Below are 26,618 nucleotides of genomic sequence, written 5' to 3'. Positions count from 1 at the left end.
CTCGACATTCTTTATATTCACGCGTAGGTAAAAACAAGATCTAAAACTTTCATTTAGACTTCGTCGGCTAATTCTCGACCGATCTTAAATTTAACAGTAGGAGGAGATTATACTGTTAAATGTCTGCGTAAAATTCATAACTTCTACATACGGACTCCGTTTTCATCTGTCTTGTTACCGTTGAGTTCCTATTAATTATATCTTCAACTCTCATTTAGGTCGCGTAGGCCAAAAACCGCTCGAACTAAAATTCGAGTTTTGGGTCGTGCACTGCTATGCCAAATCTTATAAAATTCATAACTTCCTCATACGAAGTCAGATTTGGGCGTTCTTTTTTTGTATGTTCTCGGTTTAACGTATACCACAAATTTTATTTAGATCACTAAGGCTAAAAATTCTTCTACCATAAATTCACTATTTACGTCTCCCGGTGCCGTGCCAGTTTTGCCGTAAAACTTCGACGAGCCATAACTTCTTCGTCATAACTCGGATTTCGGCGTTCTTTATATGTATGGAATCCTTGTTACATATACTAAAACTTGGTTAAGATTAATTCTTCTAAATAATCTTTCATCAAAAACTCATTTTTGATGCTCATCGTCTCTAAATTGACTAGCCCGGATCTGCGGGCGTTACACATACTCTATTGTACTACTGATCTAAGGCCTCGCCTATCTTGGGCCCCGCCCCTGTCCTGCTACTGGTAAGTCAAGGAACCCCGTCCACGCTCCTGCTGATAGTGAGATACGGGCCCCCGCCCACACTTACCTCCCTCCTAACTCGGGCCTCGCCCCTGCTCTGCTACTAATGAGATACGGAACCCCGTGCATACTCGGCTAGTGATGAGATACGATACCTCGCCCGACTCACCTCCCTACCAGGCACATACAAGTATCACAAAGACAATAAGTATAACTACATCTACACTACTGCCTCGGCTACCACCCGACATCGGACCGAAATCCGGAACATATAAACTGCATCGGGCTAACACCGATAACGGATCTAAATCCGAACAAATCACAATAAGTGCCTAGGGCTAACCCCCAGGTCTTCCTGCTACACATAACCATAAGCATAAACATAATGGGTCGGCATTGTGGCCGTAGACCCATGCACACAGTGAGGAGACTCACCTCGCACTGCTGAGACTGGATGAAACACCTCTGGCTGCTATCTGACAATTCCCCGAACTGCTGCTCCCCTAGCTCCCCGAGCTACCAATACCAACACAACACTGGACTCGCCGAGTTGTGCCATCAACTCGTCGAGTTCTAAAGCTCAGAATCCTTCAATTGCGAACCAACTCGTCGAGTCAGCCCCTGACTCGCTGAGTTCCCTGGCTGTTCTGACTCGTGATAAACCTAGTCAACTCGCCGAGTCATTCCTCTGGACTCGCCGAGTTCCCTGGCTGTTCTGACTCGTGACCCGTCGAATCCTTCCCTGGACTCGCCGAGTTCCTTGGTCTGTTGGGCTATCTTAATGGATTAAGCCCCTATACTTCAGATCTAACTCCAAAACTTTAAAGGTACTCTGGAAATGACCTCATGAGGGTAAAGTTTCCAAATTTACCCACCTCTAATCCTTCTTAATGGGTTTAGACAAAACCCTAGCTTATTAAGACATAACTCTTAGGTCCAACAGCCTTTATTACTCCAAACCAATACAGGGAAACCAAGATCTGGACCCTAAGCACCTAGCAAACATGCAAAGCTTCAACCTTTCCTTTCATGCATGGGCTCTTGGGCTAAAAAGGACCATCATAACATTCTTAGGGCTTGTATGGGACTTCAATGGCATAAAGGTTGCAACTTTATGCCTTCTTCACCCTCAAGGACATCAGATCTGAAAGGATCTTGGCTTTGAATGTCCATGTCCCAAAAGCTAACAATCTTGGAACAAAACCCCATAAAAATGACCATAAAGAGATCTATGAAACCATAAGGCAAGAAAGCAACTTGATTACCAGAAAATAATGAAGATGAAACAAACTTCCTGGATCTACAACCTTCTCCTTGAACCTTCAACCTCCTTCTTCTTCTAGACTTCAAGAACACTCTAAATCCTTCAATAATGGCTCACACACTCAAAGAGAACATTAGGGTTTCGTGGGTTAGGGTCTGGACAGTGGAGGCTACAAATGAGGCTGATGGAATGAGAATGAGATGTTTAAATAGGGTAGCAAGTCCCGATTTTAGGGTTTCCCGCCCCAGACCAGACTCGCCGAGTTGGTCCCCCGACTCGCCGAGTTGGTCACTTAACCCCTGACACGGTAACTTGCTCCGACTCGTCGAGTTCTTTCGTGGACTCGACGAGTTGACCCATTACCTTAGGGTTTTCCTTCCCTTTCTTGGTCTGCTGGATTTGGGGTGTTACAACTCTACCCCACTTAAACTAGACTTCGTCCTCGAAGTCCGCTACGGCCAACTATCCTGCAATTTGCTCACAACATCTCTGCACGGTGAATACATCTCCTACTGAGTCCGGTCCTCGAGAGATCACTTCTATTGACCTTCCGTCCGGTCATTCAGCCAAAACTAATCCTTGAAGATAAGAACCTCGAGAGCACACTGCTCACCAACAATCCTGAGAACACGACTCTTTCCCAACTGATAATCCTTTCGATACTCCTCGAGTACTTATGCTGGGCATCCTAGGGGTTCACCCATTTCTCCTGCGCGTTCACTGGCCTTCCCAAGGCAAACTTCCCAAAAACAACAACCTTTCCTTCCTCTGTGAAGGACATATCCTTTGCTGAATCTACCTTTCCAACCACTCCCAGTGCTGGTCACTTCACTGATACCTACTGAATGCTTTCTCTTTCTATATACTGATGCTGAAAACCCCTCCCAGCGGATGGATCAGATAATCCTTCGAGTAATAGACTCATCCCTGCAACGGTTAGACTCATACGAGAGCTGCGCAACAGAGTCAAATCACTCACTCTGAGATTATTTAATCCTGCTATTAGTGGCCTAGCACCTCTCAGTCAACTAACTACTTCCACTCCCGGATCCTCTTATTGCTCTCCCTGTCCGAAGATTATGCAGTCTCTGATCCGCTCCCCTGACGAACCAACACCACCCTGGTCCCAACTAATCTGCTATTACTTTGACTACCGGACTCCTACCGGTTAGTGAACTCAAACTCCATCTCTCAATCGCTCTCAGCGACTTCCGAAGGAAACTTCGGCTAACTAAAATTGCTCTGTCTACCTTGCCACTCTGGCCCTCTAAATCCTGGGATCCTCGATCCTCTAACTTGATTCTAAGGTCTCTACCAGGTCCCACCTGCGCCGCTAAAATCTCATGGGCCCCGCCCACGGGTCTCACCCAAACTATATCTTAGAGCGGTCTCTCCCTCTAGTCTTACATGTACTGCTACTAACATATGGGCCTCGCCCACGGGTCTCACCCAACTGTATACTGGAGTGGCCTCTCCCTCAGGTATCACCTATCTAGGGCTATGCAGGCCTGCCTCCATACTGAATCTCAACGAACTATGTCTACCAGATCGTGATCATACTAACTAGGAGATACGAGCCTCGCCCACACTCTGTTAACTAGGAGATACGGGCCCTCGCCCACACTCCTCTATCTAGGAGATACGGGCCCTCGCCCACACTCCTCTACTATCTCTACACTAACTACTAATCCAAAAGCATCCCATGCCGTATATTCACTCAATCTGCATCTTCACTCACTCGAGTCCTGCTGGCGATCCTTCAACCTGGTTTTCCAAACCAGCTATCGTCTAACGTGATTACTATGGTCATCTCGTAGCCTCACTATACTTCACGTACTGTCTACCTACTGGTGAATGCTACGGCTATCCCTTAGTCTTACATCCTGGCTAAAATCACGTTCTGCCGAGAAAATCTTCAACCTGGTTTCCCAAACCAATCATCTACTAATCGCTATTACACGCACTCAACACTGGGAAGTTTCCCAAACTCCCAACTCACGTGTTTCTCATCTGAACAGCCACTAAGACTATTACCTTGCTCAACACAGTTGCGAACTCATTCCAACTCCTTACTTACTTCTGATCCTGAATACTTGGAGGGCTCTCCCCCACTTTGACTCAACTAGCTCCTTGCAGCTTTCTGTCTAGAAAGGATTCCCAATCCTTCTTACCACTCCATAATCGTTTTGCTAAAAAATGATGTTTACCGCTGCCGTGCTCCAAAGCTAACCAATACCATGACGCCACCATCCTTGAAAGCTAGCGAAATACTTCTAGAGTCCCAATTTCATGCTTGCTACAGCGACCGCATCCTGAGTGACCTGGCACATCCGGGGCTGCTCGTGTGTCATCTGAAACCAACTGATACGCCCTGCTCCGTGCCGTAGGTGCCTCTACCTGGCCCTGCCGACCATCGGTGATCATCGAAGTCGCAGGGGCAGGTGCTATCACCTGTCTTGCTGAAAGTAAACTCAGACACTGGGCCTTCTTGTGGCCCCTCTGACTACAATGAAAACATATTAGGTCTGATCCCTGAATGGTGGTAACTGTACAATCTCTACTAAAATGACCAATCCGGCCGCACTTGAAGCAGCCAGAATCACCACCACTACCGCTCCTGCACGCACCCTCATGCGTCCTGCCACACTTTCCACAGCGGCTGCGGCTCTGGAAATCCCTCGATCTCGAATCTGACCCCTTGGGTCTCTTGCCTGAACCTGTGGCTACCTGAATCTCATCCGGATTCCTCTTCCTCTCTAACTCTAAATCAATCTCTCTCTCCCTGGCAGGAGCAATCATATCCTCCAGTGTCTTGCATTTGGACCTGCTCACAAACTGTCTGATGTCACATCTCAGCATCTCTTGATATTGAGCCTTCTTAATCTCTTCGTCTGCCACATACTGCGGCACGAGGAAGGATCTGTCTCTGAACTTGGCGGTGATCTCCGCCACAGTCTCAGTCGTCTGCTTCAAGTCCTGAAACTCTCATGCTAGCTGCTGCACCTCGATCACTGGTGCAAACTCGGCCCTAAACCTGGTCAAGAAGTCAGTCCATGACATTGCGTCCAACGCGGCATCATCTCCAATAGCATGTCCAACCTCCTCCCACCAATCTCGTGCTCTGTCCTTCAGAAGACAGGAGGCAAGTCGGACCTTGTCCCCCTCGGGACATCGACTCGTACGCAAAGCGTTGGCAACATCGGCCAACCACCTGCTGCTAGCAATGGGCTCACGATCCCCATGGTAATCTGGAGCTCCACAAGCTCTGAACTCTCAAAACATCAAAGTACGCGCTCCCATCATGGCCCCCATCTCCGCGCGGAAGGCTCCTTTCCTATCATCCAATATCTCCAGTATGCCCTCCTTGACCGTGCCAAAGATCACAGGAGTCTGATCTAGAATGTTGTGCGTAACCTCGGCTGATACAAACTTCCTCATCCTCTCCTCGAGCTGCTCGGTACCTGAACCCGAGTCTGATCCCTCTCTGGCGCCTGATCCGCCAACTGGTCTACCCCGTAGTGTCACCATTCTACGACATATCATATCTACCATTAGCATACTCATCTCTACTGAGGGATCGCACCCACACTACAAGTTCCCCGGTTTCATCTCAGCCCTTCTTGAATCGAATACAAATCCTCTACTTTCAGTAGTATGGGCCCCTACTACCTTCCACATCTATCCGTACTTTCCTCAAGAATTGCCTTGACTACACCAAGTCCCTTTCACTGCTACTAACACTGCTCCCATCACTACTCTTATCTTAGGCTTGACCTAGGGTAACCTCCAACTCATTATCTGCCATCAGCTGCATAAGAAGTCCCTGTTATCTCCCCTTAACTAACTCGCGAATACCATTACATATTGCTTAGACTAGATAATTCTTCGAATGAGAGGTCCTACCCTACAACGGTTAGACTCAGACAAGAGCTGCGAAATAGGGCTAGACCTAACCTTCTGAAATTATTTAGTCCTTGCAATATGTAACTTAACGTATTCGTTTACTAGTTAATTAGAGATAACTAAAACTCCTAAAAGCACAAAGAAAGCAGCATTCGGGCATTGGGAAAGATAACCACATAATACAATTAAGTTGTTCTATCCTCTAATCAGGAATTTGTACTAGCATGCAATTCATAAAGCTCATACACATATAACAGGCACATAAGGCATCCTCCTAGATCCTTAGTCCTGATCTAGCATGCAGTTCTAATACACATAGCATAACATAACTTGTATGGGTAATTTGGGAGAACTTACTTGAGCTCGGCTAATTGCATGCACCACACCCTTTTCTCTTTTCAAAGTTCTTTTCTCTTTTCAAATCCTTTTTCTTTTCCTCAAATCTCTTTTATAAAAATGATTTTTCCTTTGAAAACTTTCATACCAAGTCATCAGTTTGAGTTCAGACACACCCTAGAGTGTATCCGAATACCTCAAACCAAGGCTCTGATACCAACTTGAAACATCCCAAAAATCATGGCTGAAAATTTCTTTTTAAAACATTACTAAACCATAGTATCAAATCATTTCAAACATACTAGAAGGGTTATATAACAAATCAGAGTATCTTTTCAAAACACTTTTTCATTTTATCAGAGTAAACATCCCAGGCTAAACTTCTTTGGTGTGTGCCATGCGATCATCCCGAGCTCTTCTCTCCGCTACCGGAAGTACCTGAAACCAAAACTGAAAACCATAAGCACGAAGCTTAGTGAGTTCCCCAACCTACCACATACCACATACATAACCACGTACTGGGTCTTCCCAATGCATTGGGCCCTGCCCGACATCGGACCGAAGTCCAGACTAACTTGGGCCCCGCCCACAGCATCGGGCCCCGCCTGGCATCGAGCCCCGCTCGGTATACAGATATGTTCTCTTAGGCCCCCCTGTCTCTAGGCCTCGCCCGCGACTAAAAAATACAAGCATATAACATAACACATATCATAAAGCTAAACATACTATACTGTACTGCTGATCTAAGGCCTCGCCTATTTTGGGCCCCGCCCCTGTCCTGCTAGTCATGGAACCCCGTCTACGCTCCTGCTGATAGTGAGATACGGGCCCCCACCCACACTCACCTCCCTCCTAACTCGGGCCTCGCCCCTGCTCTGCTACTAATGAGATACGGAACCCCATCCATACTCGGCTAGTGATGAGATACGGGACCTCGCCCGACTCACCTCCCTACCAGGCACATACGAGTATCACAAAGACAACAAGTATAACTACACATACACTACTGCCTCGGGTACCACCCGGCATCGCACCGAAATCCAGAACATATAAACTGCATCGGGCTAACCCCGGTAATGGATCTAAATCCGAACAAATCACAATAAGTGCCTAGGGCTAGCCCCCGGGTCTTCCTGCTACACATAGCCATAAGTATAAACATAATGGGCCGGCATTGTGGCCGTAGACCCATGCACACAGTGAGGAGACTCACCTCGCACTACTGAGACTGGCTGAAACACCTCTGGCTGCTATCTGACAATTCCACGAACTGCTGCTCCCCTAGCTCCTCGAGCTACCAATACCAACAAAACACTTAAACCAGAACACCCTTCAAAAGTCATACTAAGTCAACTCCGGACAATGTCAAAGTCAACGGTCCATGGTCAAAGTCAACACTTCAGGTTGACTGGACTCGCTGAGTTGTGTCATCAACTCATCGAGTTCTAAAGCTCAGAATCCTTCAATTGCGAACCAACTTGTCGAATCAGCCCCTGACTCGCTGAGTTCCCTGGCTGTTCTGACTCGTGATAAACCGAGTCAACTCGTCGAGTCATTCCTCTGACTCGCCGAGTTCTAACACGAATGAACTCGGCATATTCCGCTTCGACTCGTCGATTCCTTCCCTGGACTCGCGGAGTTCCTTGGTCTGTTGGGCTATCTTAATGGATTAAGCCCCTATACTTCAGATCTAACTCCAAAACTTGAAAGGTACTCTGGAAATGACCTCATGAGGGTAAAGTTTCAACCTTTACCCACCTCTAATCCTTCTTAATGGGTTTAGACAAAACCCTAGCTTATTAAGACATAACTCTTAGGTCCAATAGCCCTTATTACTCCAAACCAATACATGGAAACCAAGATTTGGACCCTAAGCACCCAACAAACATGCAAAGCTTCAACCTTTCCTTTCATGCATGGGCTCTTGGGCTAAAAAGGACCATCATAACATTCTTAGGGCTTGTATGGGACTTCAATGGCATCAAGGTTGCAACTTTATGCCTTTTTCACCCTCAAGGACATCAGATCTGAAAGGATCTTGGCTTTGAATGTCCAAGTCCCAAAAGCTAACAATCTTGGACCAAAACCCCATAAAAATGACCATAAAGAGATCTATGAAACCATAAGGCAAGAAAGGAACTTGATTACCAGAAAATGATGAAGATGAAACAAACTTCCTGGATCTACAACCTTCTCCTTGAACCTTCAACCTCCTTCTTCTTCTTCTAGACTTCAACAACACTCTAAATCCTTCAATAATGGCTCACACACTCAAAGAGAACATTAGGGTTTCGAGGGTTAGGCTCTGGACAGTGGAGGCTACAAATGAGGCTGATGGAATGAGAATGAGATGTTTAAATAGGGTACCAAGTCCCGATTTTTGGGTTTCCCACTCCAGACCAGACTCGCCGAGTTGGTCCCCCGACTCGCTGATTCGGTCACTTAACCCCTGACACAGCAACTTGCTCCGACTCGTCGAGTTCTTCCTTGGACTCGACGAGTTGACCCACTACCTTAGGGTTTTCCTTCCCTTTCTTGGTTTGCTGGATTTGGGGTGTTACACCTCCATTACCACGTCATGGCCATTAAACACCCCAAAAACTTCAAGACTTAAAATTGTTGGATAAGGTGTCTAAGTCCATAACTATATTTGGTATGTACTTGACCCGATTTAGCATGGTCCATTTAGGTTGCACTTCACCGGAACAATTTGGATTTTAAGAAGAGGATATGTATGATTTATTAATAGATTATTAGTTATAATATATTAATATGAAATCATATTATTTAATTGGTATTGATCGATAATTAATTTGGAATTAATTTTGTGATCAAAAGAGACTAATTAAATATATAGGGATTGATTGTGTATATCATTCATTCTTATAATGTGGGCTAGTGATCCATGATTCCTTATGATGGGCTTAACCCATGTGGTGACCCATGGGTGCTCCATGGAGGTTAAAACCCATGGATCATGAGGGATGTGGAAAGTCATGAGTTACATGGTGTAACCCTAATGTGCACACTATATAAGAAGCCCTTTGGTTCAAGAAAATTGCACCCTAATATATTGATAAGGAGAGGCCGATTTTTGTGAGCATTGTAGTTCTCTTCCAAGTTTCCAAAGTTTTGGTGGTGATTTGTGATTCCACTTGAGGCATTCACATTATTGGTGCTAAGCTCTTAAAGCTCCAAGCAATTAGCCACAACAAAAGGTATGTTTCCAAACTTGTTTTATTCACTATGTATCAAAGTTTTGTATGCTAGTTAGGGTAATACCTTGGAAACTTCAAGTTTGAATGTATAATAGTGAAAACGTAGATCCAATGTATTTAGGGTTGCATGAACACCTTAGGAGTGTTATAATGCTCAAAACCCAACAGTGGTATCAAAGCCTAGGCTTGCTTTCAATTATACTTGATGCTACTTGCTGTTTGAAGTTGAAAAAATTGAGTTTTTTGCTTTCTAGTTGATGAACTCGCCGAGTCCACTGCTGGACTCGATGAGTCCATGACCAAATTAAGCTACTCGACGAGTCCAGTTCATGGACTCGCCGAGTTGGCTGGGCAGAGTGCAGAAAAACGATTCTTTGGCCCCAAATGGATAGGATCATTATCCCAAACTGTTTTGAATCATAAAGATATGTTTTTTAAGATATAGTATTGATCATGTTAATCCATTTGAATGGTGATTGACAAAATTTCATGCTTTGTTTTGATTTATATGATTAGTTTAAATTACATGGAATTTGTTTGATTTGAATTGCCTTGATCATATAAGTTTAATCTAGAACTTGAACATTCTTGATGATTTTAATGGACTCCATAACTTGTCCTCAAGTTATGGAATTCCAAAAGTTTTTCATTTAAAATGAATCATTAAAAGTCATAGGTTATAGAAAAATGAAGAGTCTCATTTTAAAAGACCATTAAACTCATATGTTATGAAGTTGGAAAGCTTTGAAGAGTTTCAAAACTTGCCCTCAAGTTTTGGAATCTGTAAAGTCACACATTAATACTTTAATTCCAAACCCTAGAATTTTAAAAGTTTAAAATTCAACCCTTATACTTTATAGTATTATAAGTATATATATATATATATATATATATATATATATATATATATATATAAGATCAAGTCAGTCTTACCGTTAGTAGGCCTCATTCACGAAGTCGGTCTATAAGGGGGGTATAAGGTTACTGCCTATAAAATGGCAGTTTAATGGGTGTCCACTCTCACCCACCGCTTCCTTGACTGGTGGAGGGTCGTTAGTCGAATGGGTAGGACAAAGACTATAATTCTCATTGAAAGTATAATGATAGCAATAAAGTAACTAAACCTTTTATAAATTCTCATTCTTAGTTACTTTAGAAAAATGTGAAATTGATGCTAATCCATGAAATCACACTTTGCACCTTACCAAGTCGTTGATGGAGCGTATGTGGTTAACCGGCACATTAACTTGGACTAGTAAGGGTGGCAAAGGGTAACTTAATGTTTATCATAAGGTCAATGGAGCGTGTGTCGTTTACCGGCACATTGATTAAGGTGATAATTGACATTAAGAGTACCAAGTACATTTGCATGGTTATTCACACCTTGTTTGTGATCCTCGGTATCCCAATCATAAACCTGAAGGGCATAATCGAGATTTGAACATGCCATTGAATTGTTCAATGAGTCTCAAAGGATCTAGGAATTTCAAATCCAATTAAAACTTAATTAACAAATTTCGTTTTCATGGTGGAAATTGGTAAATCGTCATTTACCTACCTTCAAATATTTTGCAACTTGGATTACGGCATCCCTCTTCCAAATTGTAAAATATTGTGTTGGTTCCTAGCCTTAATATTTCATTTCGGGTGTTATCTTAAGGCCTCAATATGTAATCTAAACTTTGTCTTTCTTCCTTTTCAGATGTCTTCCAACAATGCTGCTTCTGGCTCAAACTCTACCGGCTCCTTTTTTCTCATGAACCTTTCTGGGAGAGTCATCTTTGATGGAACTAATTTCAATGATTGGATTAGGAACATCAGGATGGTTACTCGCTATGAGACAAGGAATATGTCCTCGACAAGGAGCTTAAGCATATCAATGAGTCTGCTGCTACTCCTCAGGAGATTGCTGATTTCAGGGCACATGAGAAAGATGCCACCAAGGTAGCTTGTATCATGCTTGCCACCATGTCTCCTGAACTCCAAAAGTCCTATGAGGACTTCTACCCTTTTGAGATGCACCAGGACCTGATGGAAAGATACCATCAGAGTGCTCGTCAAGAGCGGTATGAAATCATCTGCTCCATGATTACAACAAAAATGAAGGATGGTGAACCCATCACGGGCCACTTGTAGAAAATGCAAAGGTTTTTGGACCGTCTGCTCAAACTGAATGCGAACTTTGATGAGGAGTTGGCTATAGATATTATCCTACACTCCCTACCTTCATGGTATGATCAGTTCCGCATGACATATCATATGAACAAGGAGGAAGTTACTTTGAGCAAACTTCAGGGCCTTCTGAGGACTGCCGAAAGTGGTCTCAAAGGTAAGAATGTTGTAACCACTCCTATTACTAATGCCCCTGTTCTGGCAATTGGGCAAGGTAAGGGGAAGAAGAGGAAGGCTCCTTCCAAGAGCCGCAAGGGAAAGTCTCTTGATGGATCCTCTTCAAGTGGAACCAAAGGAGGTTCGGCTACTCCCTCGGCCAACCCAAAAGAAGCAGAGTGATTCTATTGTCATGATAAAGGGCACTGGAAGCGAAGATTCCCCAAGTACTTGCAGGATGTTAAGGATGGGAAGGTTAAACCCACCCATGTAGGTATTTACACTATTCTATCTAAAAACTCATCACATTCTAACTCTTGGGTTCTTGACACAGGTTGTGGCATTCACATTTGTTCTGATGTGTAGGGCCTAAAAGGAAGTAAGGATGTGGAGCACGGGAAGATAAACTTGATCATCGGGAATAGGAAGGTTTCACCTGTCACCAAGATTGGATTTTACTCTTTATTGCTTAGTAGTGGGCTAGAAATAGATTTGAATAATTGTTGCTACTCGTCTGAAATGGCGAGAAATGTTATTTCTTTTCATGCTCTATACAAACAAGGTTTCACATTTTCTTTTGATAATGAAATTGGTGCAATAAATGCTTATTAATGGTGTTCTTTTTTAAGCATTACCTTGAAATGGTATATATGAAACTATGATGATTGTAGACAACTTAGGAAATAATGTGTTGCATATCAATTCTTCTAATGATTTGGATAAGGCATCCTTGTGGCATTGTCGTCTTGGACATGTCAACAAGAAGTGCATAGGCCAACTCCAGAAGGCTGGAGTTTTGGAGGCATTCGACTTAAGGTCGGAAGACACTTGCGAGTCTTGTTTACTTGGAAAAATGACAAAGTCACCCTTCACTAGTTCTTGTGAAAGGGGTGAGGGTTTGTTGGATCTCATACACACCAATATGTGTGGGCCCTTCAGAACTGCCACAAGGGATGCTAACCGCTTCTATGTGACTTTTATTGATGATTAGAGCAGATATGGCAATATCTACTTAATCAAGCATAAGTCAGAAACCTTTGATAAATTCAAAGAGTTTAAGCAAGAAGTGGAGAATCAGTTGGGCAGGAAGATAAAGATGCTCCGATCCGATCGAGGTGGTGAGTATCTTAGTATCAAATTCCTGGACTATCTTAAGGAGTGTGGAATTGTTTCACAGTTAACGCCACCTAGGACACCACAGCTTAATGGTGTGGCTGAGAGGCGCAACCGAACCTTGTTAGACATGGTTCGTTCCATGATGAGTCAAGCTTCATTACTAATATTGTTCTGGGGGTATGCATTGGAGACTGCCGCTCATATCCTTAATAGAGTTCCAACTAAAAAGCTTGTCAAAACACATCACGAGATGTGGATAGGGAAGGTTCCCTCATTAGCACACATCAAGGTTTGGGGTTGCGAGGCTTTCGTGAGGCGCGAGGCTCACGACAAGCTCGAACCTTGAAGTGAGTGGTGCATTTTCATCGGCTACCCGCAAAAGTCCTTTGGTTATCTCTTCTACAGACCGAGTGACAATGTTGTCTTTGTTCCGAGGAGAGGGGTTTTCCGAGAGAGGGAACTTATAATCCAAGGGGACAGTGGGAGGAAAATTGACCTTGAAGAACTTCAAGAGTCAAGTGATGAAGGAACCTCAAACACTAGCGATCAACCTGAGGAGGAAACTCTTGTTGAGCCGATTGACGAATCTGTACCTCTGAGGCGTTCCACAAGAGTTAGGAACTCACCTGAGTTTTATGGTTTCCATATTACTACAGAAGGTGATACATTTATCAGTTATAGTACACTGGTAAATTTGGATGAACCTAACACTTACAAGGAAGCCATGGCAGGCCTCAAGTCTGCAAAGTGGAAAGAGGCTATGGACAGCGAGATTCAGTCCATGTATGACAATCAAGTTTGGAAATTAGTTGACAATGTACCGGGTCGTAAGACAGTCGGATGCAAATGGATCTTCAAGAAGAAGACCGACATGGATGGGAAGGTACACACTTATAAGGTGTGACTAGTTGCGAAGGGCTTTACTCAAACTCCGGGAGTTGACTATGATGAGACCTTCTCACCAGTAGCGAAGATTAAGTCTATTAGGGTTGTGCTAGCCATTGCTGCATTTCATGACTATGAAATATGGCAAATGGATGTCAAAACCGCTTTCCTTAATGGGAAGTTGGCTAAGGATGTTTACATGAGTCAGCCAGAGGGTTTTGTCGATGCTAAGTACCCTAATAGAGTGTAAGCTTGAGAAATCCATTTATGGATTAAAACAAGCATCTCGTAGATGGAATCTTTGTTTCGATGAGAAAGTCAAAGAGTTTGGATTTTCGAGAAGTGAGGATGGGTCCTGTGTATATGTCAGAGCTAGTGGGAGTATAGTTAGCATTTTGGTACTGTATGTGGATGACATACTACTCATAGGAAATGAAATCCCAACTTTGTAGGAGGTGAAATCCTGGCTTGGGAAGTGTTTCGCTATGAAGGACCTTGGAGAAGCTGACTATATCCTAGGCATAAGGATATTGAGAGACAGGACTAAGAGACTAATTGGACTTAGTCAAAGTACCTACTTGGACAAGGTGTTGAAGAGGTTCAACATGCATAATTTCAAGAAAGGTGATTTACCGATCCAGAGCAATGCCAAACTGAGCAAGGCTCAGAGTCCGAGTACAAAGGCTGAAATAGCTGAGATGAGTCAATTACCATATGCTTCCACTGTTGGCTCGCTCATGTATGCTATGACTTGTACTCGCCCTGATGTGGCCTTTGCGTTGAGCATGGTCATCAGATATCAAGGGAACCCTGGCAAGGCTCACTGGACTGCGGTGAAAAACATTCTCAAGTACCTGCGGAGGACTAAGGATTGCGTCCTTACACTTGGTGGGAGTGATGACTTGAGAGTGGTGGGGTATAGTGACGCCAACTTTCAAACCGACAGAGATAATTTCCGCTCTCAGTTGGGCTGGGTGTTTACCCTGAATGGAGGAGCAATTACTTGGAAAAGTTCCAAGCAGGAGACTGTAGCTGATTCAACGTGCGAATCAGAGTACATAGCAGCGAGCGAAGCGGCGAAGGAGGCGATATGGCTGAAGAACTTCATTGGAGACCTTGGAGTTGTACCAGCCATAAATGAGCCTATGGAGATTTTCTGTGACAGCGACAGTGCGGTTGCCTTAGCCAAGGAACCAAGGGATCATGGCAGATCTAGACACATTGACAGAAAATATCACTTCATAAGTCACAAGATAGAAGAAAGACTCCTCATAGCAAAGAGGGTATCGTCAAAAGAGAACCCGGCAGATCCCCTCACGAAGGGACTGAATAGGGTTAAACATTTACAGCATGCGAGGAGCATCGGTGTGACAACCGTCAAATTTCGGTCAAGTCAAAGTCAAACAAAGTCAACAAGTCAAACCGGTCAACTCCAATAACCCTTGTATGTTAGGGTTTACGTTATGTAATCACTATACAATTTGCTATTTTAATGAGAAATCATCATTTGGAAAGTTCATGTGTTTGATTTTCCTTAGCCTTAACAGTGCTAAACAACGAACCAAAGCGATAAAACACTTTTGCATAATCATCGGGATTGTGTACGACACTAAAACACGGTTTAACGGGGTTTACGAACCTTGTGTTGTGAAGCCGGACACTCAAATTAATCACAAATGAAACCTCTCTAAATCGTTTTCACTCTATCTCTTTCTATTTGAAATCTCTCCCAAATCTCTCTCAAAAGTTACTTTAACTTTTTGTAATCATTTGGGTCATATCGACCCTTAACCGGGTCAAAAATCGCTTGAAACGAGGTAAAAACGGGTAAAATAGCCTTAAGGACCTGGAACTGAAGCTTCAGGACCGAAGCCTCTCATCCGAGGCCTCGGATCCGAAGCCTCTCATCAGGGTCGAAGCTGAAGCCTCTCAGGAGACCGAATCCGAAGCCATCAGACAGCAGCCTCGCATGCGAGGGTCCGAATCCGGCCTCCATGCGAGAGGTCTCGCAGACGGCCCCTTTTTACCGGTTTTTCGACTACGACTTCGTTTTAACTCCGTTTTTCATTATTTTAACGTGGAATTTTCACCCAAAACTTTATTTTATAAACTAAGGCCCTAAAATATATAAATCTCCAGGGTTTTATAAAAATATATTAAAAGAATTAGTGGTTGAACTAATTATTGAGGGAATATTTGCTTTTCCTTAATTTATGGCAAAAGCAAACCACCACCACCTCACTCTATGATCAGCCGCTCTTTCCCACTACCCCTTGTCTCCTTAGTGGACCTTTACACCCAATCTCTAGCTCTTCCCACGTTCTAAGAGCTGGAGGATTGATCCTCTCTCCTCATTCTCCATAAAGTTCTTTCATTCTACACTTAGCAACCAAAGGACACTCTCCAAAATTCTCTCATCTTTTCTCTCAACTTCAAGAACTTCAAGGCTTTCTTCAGGGATTTCTTTCTTCAATTAGTAAGTATCTTCATCATCCATATAATTATTACACTCCATTCTACTCAAATCATTGATATCTTACACAAATTCCATCTTATTCGATGTTAGATTCTCGAATCATCAAGACATCTTCTTAGTGTCCTTGGGTTGAACACTTCCTCTCTCTCACTTTCATCTACTGAAACCACATAGGGTGAGTTCATACCCCTACATTTACATGTTTTTCTTAAGTTTTAAGGGGGGAATACAAGTAAAATCATCAAGAACACAATTAAACTTTTTCTATCAGATTACATCAGAAAAGATGAACTTCGATCACGGACTGTTTTGGTCAACTTAAATATTTTAGTTTTCAAAACTGCTCCAGGTGCAAGTAGCTCAAACTCTTAGCTTTAAAATGGCTACTTGCACATCTCCATATGATTTTTCTACAATTTATGGTGATTTTTACAAAACTGCCTATCATTTCAGAGGCAAACCCGGACCAGTCTGTGATTATGAACATTTTCACCTCTGTTAGAGATCACTAAAAATCATGATAAAATATACGAACAAACTAGACTCATATTCCAAACTCTCAGAATTTGCGGATTTGGATTTAGAGCTTTGATGATTTTTCTATAAATTTTCTAAGAACAGCAACAGAAATTGTATTCAACGAAAAGTTGCTGTCAATTTCATTTCACCTTGTAACATGTTGAGCAAGGTGTATATCTTTATGTGATTATATGTTATTGCAATATATGACATTTCATCTTAATATTTAGACACACATCAGTTTACAAATGGATTTGGACATATAAAATATAAAGAATAACAAGTGATTATAATCGAAGTACAACCGATACATTCAAACATTTAATAAACTATTTTGAATATAGTTTGCATACATTACTACGTACTACCCTTGGTTGATAAACTATAATAGGTATAGTTTATGATACATTACATAACACATACATTTAAAAAGGGTACATTTATACAAAGGATATTTTCATTAAGCAAGGTACGGCCATACGGTACCAAGTTTTCATAACACGTAATTCCGTTAATGACTTTGTGAGACATTTACTTCAAACTACCATTAAGTCATGTATTGTAACCAGAGTCTCCTTGAGGGAGAGCGTGATAGTTGTGTATAGATCTATATTGGATTTGACAAACCCACACCTAAACTGCATGCAACAGTTAGACCGATAGGTCTGGGGTGACAAATGTCATAACATTTCCGACGCCCGAAGAACGTCGTTTTAGGCAACCTTGGTCATAGCATGGTTATAATAAACTCACACAAAGTATTAATAAATATTGGAATTTACGGGAACTTCATTAAAATTAAACGAGTTTATGTCGATTTAAACTTACATTATTTATTATAAGTAAGAAAAGTTACTTATACATTTCGGTCTTTGAAATTAAGACTACATATACATTTTAAGGAAAATATTGGATTTTCTAAAACAAATACTACTTTTACAAACGAAAGGTTTTTAATAATATCAAACAAAAGCTTATGAACTCACCAACCTTTGTGTTGACACTTTTCCAAACAACTTGTATTCTCAGGAAATCATTAAACAGGTAACCAAGTGCTTTTGTGGATGGGACGCTAAGGCGTCTACTATTTCATATTTTGTCAACATATTGTAATTGATTCGAAAACATGTAATTCATACAATGATGTAACTTTTTCAATTATATATATGTTGGTTGTGTTTGCTTGAATTACTATTACAATTGTTGTTATGATACTATACATGAAGTCCTCCACCCCCGGACGTTTCCGCCATCCTTGGTTTGGGGGTGTGACAGATTGGTATCAGAGCACAGTTTATAGTGAATTAAGTATATCAAACCACATAAGATATACAAACTATAAACACAATTGGGACTAATAGTCTCTGAATTGTGCATTTTTCAAATAAATATACTTTTAGAAAATAAATGATTTTCTTGATTAAAGTATACATACATACATTACATGCTCGCGTGATATCATGGCTAGAGAAAACATAAAGCAAAAGAAGAAGAGTTGAACATTTTGAGTATGCCTTAGTATATGTGGATTAATTCTGGGAAGGATATAGCCTGATCAACTATATCAGTCCGAGAATTGACTTGCATATACCGGGGGATGGTCAGGATGGGCAACAAATCTAACAACCTAATATCACACTACAAAGGATACTTTAAGAACTCAAAACTAAATATTTACAAATACTATAGGAGTATTTTGTGTTACTATAATAAATATATTAATTATGTCCCGACTAAATTAGCATATGGGAAACTCTTACAAATGGTCATATACTTGGAAACAAGGAAACTCAAATAAAATATTTTAGACTTTCATTTTACCTCATAGCCCAATGTATTGGGTCAATTAAAAGTATAAAATCGTATGTATCGTAAACATATCGGAAAACAACGTAATAATATACTTTATGTATAAAAGATTTCTCTTCCTATAAATATACTTGTACTAAAAGTACATTGGTTTACAACTTATGACAGAACCATGCCGCCAAGGAAGGAGACTAGACCATCTAGCAGTGCAGCACCACCTCCACCACCACTACTAACACCTCCACCACCATCACCGACACTTCCACCACCACTACCAACACCTCCACCTCCATCACCGACACTTCCACCACCACTACCAACACCTCCACCACCATCACCATCACCGACACCTCCACCACCATCACCATCACCGACACCTCCACCACCATCACCATCACCGACACCTCCACCACCATCACCAACACCTCTGCCGCCACTTCCACAATTTGATCCAGCAATACTCCAAGCTGCAATTGCAGCAGCAGTAGCGGCAGCTGTGTCCCAAATTGTCTCTAATGGAAATGGTGGATCTGGACCAGGTGTTACACCCTCTAACCAGGGTGACAGATGGGTGCGCACAAGAGAGTGCACCTACAAAGACTTCACCAATGGCAAACCCGACAACTTCAATGGGAGCGGGGGAGTCATCACTTTAATGCAATGGTTTGAAAAGACCGAAGTAGTCTTTCAGGTGTGCTCTTGCCCCGAAGCGAGCAAAGTTAAGTTCGCAGCCTTCACTTTCACCGGCCGGGCCCTTACTTGGTGGAACTGCCGGATTAATTCACTTACTCTCGAAGTGGCTAGCTCCATAACCTGGGCAGAACTAAAAACGTTGATGATGAAGGAGTACTGCCCGAGAGGTGAGATTCAAAAGCTAGAACAAGAACTTTGGAACCTCAGGATGACGGGCTCCGACCTTGAAACCTACACCACCCGATTCAATGAATTGGCTCTCCTCTGCCCAACAATGGTTACTCCGGAGGAGAAAAAGGTGGAGCGATACCTTTGGGGACTGTCTCCCCAAGTGCAAAGTAGTGTCCTGGCTTCAAGGCCAACTACTTTTGACAGTGCCAGAGAGCTGGCACAACAACTTGTTGACCACCGAGCCGGTCATAATACTACAACCACCACCACTGATCAATCAAAAGGGGGAAACAACAAAAGGAAGTTCTGGAACCAAAAGAAAAGCCAACCAGCACAGGACCCCGCTAAGAAGCAACAAACTGTTGCTGTCCATGCTGCCACTAATGCTGCCACCACTGCACCACCGAAGCCATATGCTGGAACCCTACCCAAGTGCAACAAGTGCAACTTTCACCATAATGGTGCTTGTAGGGAGATGCACTGTATCAACTGCGACAGGAAGGGGCACACTGCTCGTTTCTGTAAAGCGCCGGCTCGACCAATCAACCAAGTCGCCAGTACGGGGGCAACCCGAACCTGCTACAACTGTGGAGACGCAGGTCACTTCAAAAGAAACTGCCCCAAAGCACAAGCCCCTAATGCTGGTGGAGTAGGAAGAATCCTCGCAATAGGACATGGGGAAGCAGTTGAGGATCCCGCGGTGGTTACCGGTACGTTTCTCCTCAATAACTCTTATGCATGCGTACTATTCGATAGTGGAGCGGAGAGGAGTTTCGTGAGCCACCAATATAAACAATTACTTGAACAAAATCCCCAATCACTAAAGGATACTTATGTAGTAGAAATGGCAAATGGGAAAGTAGAACGCACTAGCGATATATACTCAGAGTGTACTCTCACTCTAGACAACCATACATTTAAAATTGACCTGATGCCGGTCACCATAAAAAGCTTCGACGTAATCATCGGGATGGATTGGTTAGTTCCTCACCATGCCGACATTCTATGTTACGAAAGGGCCGTTCGCCTCAATCTACCAAATGACGAAACCCTTCTCATCTATGGTGACAAACGTAGTGCGAATTTACAAATCATCTCATGCATCAAAGCCCAAAAGTATCTCCGGAAGGAGTACCACGCCTTCTTGGCCCACGTAGTAGACAAGAAACAAGACGTGAAAGACATCAAAGACATCCCCGAAGTGTGTAACTTCCCGGATGTGTTCCCAGAAGATCTTCCTGGTGTACCACTCGCACGACAAGTCGATTTCAGAATTGACTTAATACCTGGAGCTACCCCCGTAGCCAGAGCTCCATACCGCCTCGCACCAACAGAAATGCAAGAGTTGTCCAGTCAGTTGAACGAGCTTTTGAGCAAAGGGTTCATCAGACCAAGCTTCTCACCTTGGGGAGCACCAGTCCTTTTTGTAAAGAAGAAGGACGGATCCTTTCGCATGTGCATCGACTATCGGGAACTAAACAAACTCACCATCAAGAACCGATATCCTCTACCCCGAATCGACGACCTTTTCGACCAACTCCAAGGAGCAAATTTCTTCTCAAAGATCGACCTAAGGTCAGGTTACCATCAGCTACGAGTTCAAGAAGAAGATATTCCCAAAACTGCATTCAGAACTCGCTATGGGCACTACGAGTTTGTGGTGATGTCCTTCGGTTTAACAAACGCACCTGCGGTATTCATGGACCTAATGAATAGAGTGTGTCGACCCTTACTAGACAAGTTTGTAATCGTATTCATCGACGATATCTTGATCTACTCGCGAAGCGAAGAAGAGCATCGCCTACATCTACGCCAAGTGCTAGAGACACTAAGAGCGGAGAAGCTTTATGCTAAGTTCTCTAAGTGTGAATTCTGGATTAGAGAAGTGGATTTCCTTGGCCATGTGGTAAGTGAGAAAGGTATACATGTGGATCCCTCCAAGATCAAGGCAATCGAGAATTGGTCAGCACCCAAGACGCCAACCGAAACTCGACAATTCCTTGGGCTTGCTGGCTACTACCGAAGATTTATACAAAACTTCTCCAAGATTGCGAAACCACTCACCACCTTGACGCAGAAAGGTGTGATATTCAAGTGGGAAAATAAACAAGAAACTGCTTTCCAAACGTTAAAACAAGTCCTATGCAGCGCACCGATCTTGTCTCTCCTATAGGGAACCGAGGACTTCGTAGTGTACTGTGATGCTTCGAATCAAGGCCTCGGATGTGTGCTCATGCAGAGAGGGAAGGTTATCGCGTATGCATCAAGACAGCTTAAGACGCACGAGGTTAATTATACTACGCACGACCTGGAATTAGGAGCAGTGGTATTCGCTTTGAAGATCTGGAGACACTACCTCTACGGCACGAAATGCACTATCTTCACTGATCACAAAAGTCTTCAGCATATCCTCAATCAGAAAGAGCTCAACATGCGACAGAGGAGATGGGTAGAGTTGCTGAATGACTACGAGTGCGAAATTCGTTATCATCCGGGCAAGGCCAATGTAGTGGCTGATGCTCTAAGCAGGAAGGAGTACTCGGGCCGCCGAGTAAAATCCTTAACAATGACAATCCATTCCCACCTGACCATACAAATCAAGGAAGCTCAACTAGAAGCTTTGAAACCAGAAAAGGTGGCAGGAGAGACATTAAGGGGAATGGATAAAAACTTAGCAGTCAAGGATGATGGAGTACGTTATCTCATGAATCGAATCTGGACACCGAAGTTCGGTGGACTCCGAGACGTCATCATGAATGAAGCACACAAGACTCGATATTCCATCCATCCCGGGTCAGATAAGATGTATCTGGACCTCAAGAAATTATACTGGTGGCCGAACATGAAAGCTGAGATTGCTACCTATGTGAGCAAGTGTCTGACTTGCGCCAAGGTCAAAATCGAATACCAGAAACCATCCGGGCTATTGCAACAGCCGGATATACCTGAGTGGAAGTGGGAACGAATAACCATGGACTTCATAACCAAGCTGCCTAAGACATCGGGCGGGCTTGACACCATATGGGTAATCGTAGACAGATTGACCAAATCAGCACACTTCCTACCGATAAAAGAAACCGACAAGATGGAGAAGCTGACTAGAACGTACATCAGAGAGATTGTACGACTCCATGGTGTGCCGATATCCATTATCTCCGATAGAGATAGTAGATTTACCTCACGGTTTTGGCAGTCTCTACAAAAATCATTGGGAACTAGGCTTGACATGAGTACGGCCTACCACCCACAAACCGACGGACAGAGCGAACGAACCATTCAAACGTTGGAAGACATGTTAAGAGCTTGTGTGATAGATTTCGGTAAAGCATGGGATACCCATCTACCGCTTATCGAATTCTCCTACAATAACAGCTATCATACTAGCATCAAAGTCGCTCCATTCGAAGCTCTTTACGGTCGCAAATGCAGATCACCCCTGTGTTGGGCTGAGGTGGGGGATATACAGCTAGCTAGAGGGCAGGTCTCTAATAGCACCCTCACTGGCCCTGAAATCATAAGGGAAACCACAGAAAAGATCGTTCAAATTCGAGAAAGACTGAAAGCGTCTCGCGATCGGCAAAAGAGTTACGCAGACAAACGACGCAAACCCTTGGAATTCCAGGTGGGTGATCGTGTACTACTAAAAGTTTCCCCTTGGAAAGGAATGATACGATTCGGCAAACGCGGGAAACTAAATCCAAGGTACATCGGGCCATTCGAAATCCTTGCTAGGATTGGGCCAGTAGCATACAAACTTCGATTACCTCAGGAACTCGACAAAGTACATCCCACATTTCACGTGTCGAACCTAAAGAAGTGTTTGTCTGATGAGACACTCGTAATACCACTCGACGAAATCGAAGTTAACGAAAATCTCCACTTCGTGGAGGAACCAGTCGAAATCATGGATCGGGAAATCAAACGAACGAAACAAAGTCGTATTCCCATCGTGAAGGTCCGTTGGAACGCTAAACGAGGACCCGAATTCACCTGGGAATGCGAGGATCAGATGAAACAAAAGTATCCACATCTCTTCCCAAACTCTTGAAATCCCAGTCAAAATGAAAATTTCAGGACGAAATTCCTTCTAACGGGGGGATGATGTGACAACCGTCAAATTTCGGTCAAGTCAAAGTCAAACAAAGTCAACAAGTCAAACCGGTCAACTCCAATAACCCTTGTATGTTAGGGTTTACGTTATGTAATCACTATACAATTCGCTATTTTAATGAGAAATCATCATTTGGAAAGTTCATGTGTTTGATTTTCCTTAGCCTTAACAGTGCTAAACAACGAACCAAAGCGATAAAACACTATTGCACAATCATCGGGATTGTGTACGACACTAAAACACGGTTTAACGGGGTTTACGAACCTTGCGTTGTGAAGCCGGACACTCAAATTAATCACAAATGAAACCTCTCTAGATCGTTTTCACTCTATCTCTTTCTATTTGAAATCTCTCCCAAATCTCTCTCAAAAGTTACTTTAACTTTTTGTAATCATTTGGGTCATATCGACCCTTAACCGGGTCAAAAATCGCTTGAAACGGGGTAAAAACGGGTAAAATAGCCTTAAGGACCTGGAACTGAAGCTTCAGGACCGAAGCCTCTCATCTGAGGCCTCGGATCCGAAGCCTCTCATCAGGACCGAAGCTGAAGCCTCTCAGGAGACCGAATCCGAAGCCATCAGACAGCAGCCTCGCATGCGAGGGTCCGAATCCGGCCTCCATGCGAGAGGTCTCGCAGACGGCCCCTTTTTACCGGTTTTTCGACTACGACTTCGTTTTAACTCCGTTTTTCATTATTTTAACGTGGGATTTTCACCCAAAACTTTATTTTATAAACTAAGGCCCTAAAATATATAAATCTCCAGGGTTTTATAAAAATATATTAAAAGAATTAGTGGTTGAACTAATTATTGAGGGAATATTTGATTTTCCTTAATTTATGGCAAAAGCAAACCACCACCACCTCACTCTATGATCAGCCACTCTTTCCCACTACCCCTTGTCTCCTTAGTGGACCTTTACACCCAATCTCCAGCTCTTCCCACGTTCTAAGAGCTGGAGGATTGATCCTCTCTCCTCATTCTCCATAAAGTTCTTTCATTCTACACTTAGCAACCAAAGGACACTCTCCAAAATTCTCTCATCTTTTCTCTCAACTTCAAGAACTTCAAGGCTTTCTTCAGGGATTTCTTTCTTCAATTAGTAAGTATCTTCATCATTCATATAATTATTACACTCCATTCTACTCAAATCATTGATATCTTACACAAATTCCATCTTATTCGATGTTAGATTCTCGAATCATCAAGACATCTTCTTAGTGTCCTTGGGTTGAACACTTCCTCTCTCTCACTTTCATCTACTGAAACCACATAGGGTGAGTTCATACCCCTACATTTACATGTTTTTCTTAAGTTTTAAGGGGGGAATACAAGTAAAATCATCAAGAACACAATTAAACTTTTTCTATCAGATTACATCAGAAAAGATGAACTTCGATCACGGACTGTTTTGGTCAACTTAAATATTTTAGTTTTCAAAACTGCTCCAGGTGCAAGTAGCTCAAACTCTTAGCTTTAAAATGGCTACTTGCACATCTCCATATGATTTTTCTACAATTTATGGTGATTTTTACAAAACTGCCTATCATTTCAGAGGCAAACCCGGACCAGTCTGTGATTATGAACATTTTCACCTCTGTTAGAGATCACTAAAAATCATGATAAAATTTACGAACAAACTAGACTCATATTCCAAACTCTCAGAATTTGCGGATTTGGATTTAGAGCTTTGATGATTTTTCTATAAATTTTCTAAGAACAGTTACAGAAACTGTATTCAACGAAAAGTTGCTGTCAATTTCATTTCACCTTGTAACATGTTGAGCAAGGTGTATATCTTTATGTGATTATATGTTATTGCAATATATGACATTTCATCTTAATATTTAGACACACATCAGTTTACAAATGGATTTGGACATATAAAATATAAAGAATAACAAGTGATTATAATCAAAGTACAACCGATACATTCAAACATTTAATAAACTATTTTGAATATAGTTTGCATACATTACTACGTACTACCCTTGGTTGATAAACTATAATAGGTATAGTTTATGATACATTACATAACACATACATTAAAAAAGGGTACATTTATACAAAGGATATTTTCATTAAGCAAGGTACGGCCATACGGTACCAAGTTTTCATAACACGTAATTCCGTTAATGACTTTGTGAGACATTTACTTCAAACTCCCATTAAGTCCTGTATTGTAACCAGAGTCTCCTTGAGGGAGAGCGTGATAGTTGTGTATAGATCTATATTGGATTTGACAAACCCACACCTAAACTGCATGCAACAGTTAGACCGATAGGTCTGGGGTGACAAATGTCATAACATTTCCGACGCCCGAAGAACGTCGTTTTAGGCAACCTTGGTCATAGCATGGTTATAATAAACTCACACAAAGTATTAATAAATATTGGAATTTACAGGAACTTCATTAAAATTAAACGATTTTATGTCGATTTAAACTTACATTATTTATTATAAGTAAGAAAAGTTACTTATACATTTCGGTCTTTGAAATTAAGACTACATATACATTTTAAGGAAAATATTGGATTTTCTAAAACAAATACTACTTTTACAAACGAAAGGCTTTTAATAATATCAAACAAAAGCTTATGAACTCACCAACCTTTGTGTTGACACTTTTCCAAACAACTTGTATTCTCAGGAAATCATTAAACAGGTAACCAAGTGCTTTTGTGGATGGGACGCTAAGGCGTCTACTATTTCATATTTTGTCAACATATTGTAATTGATTCGTAAACATGTAATTCATACAATGATGTAACTTTTTCAATTATATATATGTTGGTTGTGTTTGCTTGAATTACTATTACAATTGTTGTTATGATACTATACATGAAGTCCTCCACCCCCGGACGTTTCCGCCATCCTTGGTTTGGGGGTGTGACAATCGGGCTGAAAGACGATATTAGTTTTAATAATTAGATAGTTATTTCATAAACTTGTAATAGATAAAATGTAATTGACATTTGATGATTAAACAACAGTTGTTGTTTATTTATGAGTAAAGTTACTATCTTGTGTCAATTATTTACTATTGTTTCAATTTTGCATGTTTTGACTTCCAGAATAATAAGATTATT

This window comes from Lactuca virosa, chromosome 3 (assembly GCF_052849685.1).
Source record: "Lactuca virosa cultivar CGN04683 chromosome 3, Lactuca_virosa_CGN04683_v6, whole genome shotgun sequence".
NCBI lineage: Eukaryota > Viridiplantae > Streptophyta > Magnoliopsida > Asterales > Asteraceae > Lactuca > Lactuca virosa.
Note: the sequence above shows the minus strand (reverse complement) of the source record.